This window comes from Tamandua tetradactyla, chromosome 12, assembly GCF_023851605.1.
Source record: "Tamandua tetradactyla isolate mTamTet1 chromosome 12, mTamTet1.pri, whole genome shotgun sequence".
Classification (NCBI taxonomy): Eukaryota; Metazoa; Chordata; class Mammalia; order Pilosa; family Myrmecophagidae; genus Tamandua; species Tamandua tetradactyla.
Window position 1 is genome coordinate 21,048,160 of NC_135338.1, and position 6,000 is coordinate 21,054,159.

The window sequence follows — 6,000 nt, forward strand, 5'->3', positions numbered from 1 at the left end:
CTCATTGTGAAAGCTATATCATTGTTCAATCATCATCAGGAAACATGGCTACTAGAACACAGCTCTACATTTTCAGGTAATTCCTTCCAGCCTCTCCACTACATCTTGAACAACAAGGTGATATCTACTTAATGCGTAAGAATAACCTCCAGGATAACCTCTCGACTCTGTTTGGAATCTCTCAGCCATTGACACTTTGCTTCATTTTACTCTTCCCCCTTTTGGTCGAGAATGTTCTCTCAGCCTCTTGATGTTAATTCTCAGTTCATTCTAGGGTTTTTCTCAGTCCTTTGATGCTGAGTCTCAGCTCATTCCAGGATCTTTGTCTCACGTTGCCAGGAAGGTCCACACCCCTGGGAGTCATGTCCCATGCAGAGAGGGGGAGGGTGGTGAGACTGCTCATCATATTGGCTGGAGAGAGAGGCCACATCTAAGCAACAAAAGAGGCTCTCGTAGGGGTGACTCCTAGGCCTAAATTTTAAGTAGACTTGACCTATCTTTTGTGGGTTTAAGTTTCATGTGAACAAACCCCAAGACTGGGGGCTCAGCCTATAGCTTTGGTTGTCCACACTGCTTGTGAGAATATCAAGAATTCATCTTGGGGAAGTTGAATTTCTCCCCACTCTCACCATTCCCTGAAGGGGGCTTGCAAATACTTTTCCAGTCACTGATCAAATCATTCTGGGATTCATCAAGGGATCACTCTGGATAAACCAACAAAAACTCATGTGTTACCTGAGATTCCAAGTACTTATGATATTCAATCAAACTATCTACATTAGTTAAAATAACATTTTAATTGGGAAGAATTTACAAGCAGGAATGGGCATTAAAACAATTCAGGAATTCTTTTTTTTTTTTTTTGCTTGTTATACATTATCTTATAAAGTGAATTTCATGCAAAAAAAAGCTGAAGAGTCCCTGAACTAAATCTTTACCACCATGTCCTCGCCACTCCCCAGCCCCCAACATACATACCCACTATACTTTCCCACCACCACCAAGAGTAGTAAGACAGGCAGGGAATGTAGGACTCAGAATCCAAGTCAAAAACATCACTGTGAATTTCTGATTGGAAAATGCTGAAAGAAATACACCCACTGTTCTAGTTTGCTAGCTGCCGGAATGCAGCACATGAGAGACAGATTGGCTTTCAATAAAAGGGGATTTATTTAGTTAACATACAGTTCTTCAGAGGAAAGGCAGCTAACTTTCAACTGAGGTTCCTTCTTATGTGGGAAGGCACAGGGCGATCTCTGCTGGCCTTCTCTCCAGGCCTCTGGGTTCCAATGACTTTTCCTGGAGTGTTTCCTTTCTGCATCTCCAAAAGCTTGGGCTGGGCTGTGAGTGCTGAGATAAGGTATGCTGAGCTGCTTTGGCTGTACTACATTGCGCATTCTCATTTAAGCACTGGTCAACTAAATCAAACATCATTCATTGCAGCAGGCACACCTCCTAGCCAAATGCAGATGTAATCATCAACAAATGAGGTTCACATGCCATTGGCTCATGTCCACAGCAATAGAACTAGGCACCTTCACCTAGCCAAGCTGACAGCTGAATCTACCACACCCACCAAAGGTGAAATGGGTATGATCATAGCTGTACCCTTCGAAGGCCTCAATGTCCACAATTTGAGGGTAGCAAACAGTCCTTGCATAATCAATTCTTCAACAGCCTATAAAGTACAAGAAGGAGGTTCAAGATCTAAAGTTCCCATGAGGAGCAAAGCATAGTAAGTGGCCATTGGGCACAAGCTCTGTGATGACCTTGGGTAACACACCTGAGCTCTTGGAACCTCATGTGCTTCCTATAAAATGGGGATGAATGGCAGGTCTTTCTTAAGAGTTATGTGGACAGCAAATGAAACCCTTCTTCCAAGGCTCTCCTATAGCTTTTAGGGGAAAAACCTTAATTTCCTACTCAAAGCCCCCCTGATTTTGGCCCCTTCCTCAGTCCACACTTTCCAATCTCTTTCCATTAGATCAGTAGTTTGTGGGCTACCAGACTCTCGTAATTGCTCATATTCATCGTAGATCTTTAGCTTTTCCATATCCTCCTCCTTCTTCTTAGTCCTTTCCTTTGTTCCCTTGCTAATCCCTGGCCATCCTTCCACACTCATTTTGCCTTCCCATCTTAGATGCCCTTTCTGTGTCCTCCCAGGCCACTCCATTTCCTTCTGGCAACCTGTGCATACAAACATCCAGCTGTGCACTGAATCCTTTATCTTTCAGCCATCTCTTTACCTTCCATGCTAGACCTTAGGCTCCTTGAATGTTTCATCATAGTATCCCCAGTGGCACCCTGCTGGGTACATAATAGGTATTCATAAATAAGTAGATAAATAGATATTATTGTATACCGAAGACTTCCAGGCAAGTTTTCTGCCTGTATAAGATAGTCATATCTTATTTACAAGATAGTCATATCTCTGGAAATTATTCCTGGATGGTAGGAATAAGAGAGTCAACAAATTAAATCCCTACATGGTCCCAGAAATGGGTGAATTGAGCATATATAGGTTGGTTCACTTTATTTAACTTAGACTAATTATATTTCCTCATTCAACTGCTTCCTTCCAACCCCCAGTCCTCTTTATCACCTGTGTTTAACTCCTTCTCCCTTCCTCTTTTTGTTTCTGCTGATATTGAAACATAAAGAAGAAAATCACGTTGGTGTGTGTGTATGTAAGTCTTAGAGCAATCTCAGCAGCCAATGTGCTTTCCATGCACACTCAAACAACAAATTCAGTTGAGCACAGTCTCAGACACTTGTCATGACCGGCTCACTCTGTAGGAGGAAAAACTCTTCACATGTAGCCTATTCAGATAACATGCTGATGAAAAAACTAAGCTAGTTCCAACTATTGATATTCTTTTTCCAAAATGAGTGAATATAATTTATTGGAATAAAGTTGTACAAGGAGTGTCGAGAATTTGTGGATGGGTTTAATTCTCTAGCTTGTAAGCAGGAATAATGACAGAGAAAACCTAAACTGAACCAAACTAACGGACACAGTCTTTTTAATCAGCCTTGAATTGGGCTTTGTCCGGGTGGATCATCTACGCAGAAAAATCCAGGCCCATTAAATAGACCAGTGAGACCAAAGCACCACCTAGTGGGCAACATGGGAAATGACTGCCTTTGCATAGGATCTTCCTTTTAAACTCAACAGACAAATGCTTTCTTGGATCACCAGTCTCTCGAATGTCTAGTGAATTTACGAATTCCCCTTTTAAACTTATGCCTAAAAATTAATTGCAGACTTACAAAGAAAGAACAAACAACAACTTCTTTTATTATCTCCTAAACCTGTTAACACAAACACTTGGGGCCTCTATGTAAATAGAGATGCGTGGGTTGCACACCATGTGTGTAAGATGTTTTTTGCCAAGTATCCTCTTATAGCAACCAGTATTGACATGACCAGAGTTTTTGGCCATCTATACCTTCTCTGGACTGTCTGATCCCTTTTGAGAAGGTTGTGAGATCACAGTTGTATTTTGTGCCAGAGCATATGGTCATGCAATGTGGTAGAGAGGTAAGGAGTACCAGCTGCTAACAGGCAAACTGAGATTTGAATCCCAGTTTCCTATTTCCTGGTATTGGCATGTAAGCCAGGTACCTCAATTCTTTATATCTCATTTTCTATTGCTGTTAAAAACGGGGCTAATGATAATATCTACTTGAAAGATTGGTATAAAAATTGAACAAAAGACTTTTATAAATATTCCAGTATCTAAAGTTAGGAAACATTCAACATTTATTATGAGTTTTGTCATATTTATTAGACTTATTCTATCTAATTTCTACTCAAGAATTTCAAGGATGTAGAAGAAAATTCATGAAGTAGAGTTTCACTAAGGCTGATAGACCCAATTCTTTAAAGTCGTCACATGAAATATTTCAGAAGGAACCTTCAGATTTTGTTATCAATCTAGGAATTTTTGTTACACTCCTAGGGGTGCTGAATGCCATCACCTTATACTCCTGCAAGGACAGAGGGGGTGATGTACAGACTTGGCTGAAATGACCATGTCTGTTTGTTTTATGGCACCAAACCCATCCCTGAACTGAGAGGACAATAGTATTCCCAAGTCACAGCCCCAAATCCATAGCTACTGTGCTTCCTAAATTTCATTTTCCCAAATTGGATTCAGAGACCCCTTACCAATGGAACAATCTAAAATAATAGAGGCTAAAAATAAAACATTTAAATGAATCTACCTAAATGGAGCCTAGATGAGGCCAGTATTATAAATTCTGAAGGTCTATATTTTAAAAATTTTATGTATTGTCCAAAGGAACACTAAGAATATTTTTCAATGATATGTATGTTTCAGAACCCTTAAAGAATCTGTATATTTGAATTGGAGGAAGAGTCACTCACATATTTCTCAAAAGAAAAGGTGATAGCACAATAATATCTTATAGTCTCATAGTATGCGTTGGTTTATGTCATTCTCTTGCAAAAGGAGCCTTCATATAACTTCAAGCAGAAGGGAGTGGCCATGACATTTATAACAAAGAGACAGAGGGTTGAATGGGTTACCTGTCTACAGAAATTACTCAAGGAGGGCAGGAAACAGCAACAGAGACCACATCATTCTTACATTTTATTTTTAGTAGCTCCAAACCACACTTCTTTGTTAATAAGATGAATTTCAATCGCAGCAGCAGCAAAAAAAAAAAAAGGGGGGGGGGAGTAAGAACAGAATTTCACCACTATCCTAACTGGAGATGGATGATACTAGATACTCCCATTTGATCATGATACATGACCCTTGCTCTTGTAGTCCAGCAAATAGGTGACCTCCCACCCCAAAGCACTTCCTTACACACTAGTTGAGGAAAAGGCAGGTGCTCTCCTCTTCAAACCTGGCAACAACTGGGTGGAATCATGCATGAAGTAAGGAGTCCTTGAGGATTGGCAGCATGTTCACTCTGAACTACGGACACCATTTCAGCTTGGTCCCTGGACTTTTGGTGGAGACAACCAAGAAGGAGAACCTGTTATTGTTAAATACTCCTTCAGCCATATTTTCAGTTCAGATCTGCATGCCAGATGATCACTTTTTTCTGGGTATCTGTTTCTCTGCCCACACCACTCTCAAAACCTTCCCAAAGAATGTTTCAGTGTCGCCCAGATATTGATGACTTCCCCTGTGTCTTGGAAAAGGATGAACCAGTACTTGATAGACACTTGCGATTTTCATGCTTAATGAATAGGTAAACTTATATAGAGAAGAACATTTTCCCAGAAATAAGCTGAATGGGTAATGAGGAAACACAGATGACCAGAACAGGATGGAGGCATTTAGTGTTAGTGTCTCAAAACTCTTTCTCATAACTCCCCCATCCCACCCTCATAGGCAGAAGAGCATTAGGATTCAATGCAGCCACCTGAATGCAATTCCCAGGAGTTTCCTTAAGAATCACAGGACAAAGGTAGCCTTGAACTGGGAGCACCCCTGGAGAGACCCCATGGGGAGCCCCTATGGCTGTTCTCTTGGAGCAGCCATAGGTAGCAACCACGTGCTAGTTTTCGGTGGTGATGGGGTAGGGGTGGAGATAAACTGGCAAGCTCACAATAATATGAACTTTTTTTTAATAAAAGGAGTTTATAATTCTGTAGTTGGGTGATAGACAAAAAGTATTCATTTTGTTGTTATTTACACTTGGCACATATATTGCACATGTTATTTGTATGTGCTCAATAGTTAATAAAAACTTTAAAAAACAAAAGAAACAAGAAAAGTAAATTACAGTGTTCAGCAAATGCTGCAAAATGCTAACACTTGTTAATAAGGGTGGTGGATACAAGAGTGCTTCACATTTTCTGTACGCTCGAAATGCAATTTTGAAATTAAATGAAGCTTTCTTTGAAATTGCACACTGCTTCTTTTCTTTCCAAATTGGTTATAGGTGACAAAGTTTAAAAGAGTTGATTCTTTGGAATGAATTTTCTTAATGTTCTAAGGGAGAGAGATTTTCATTTTG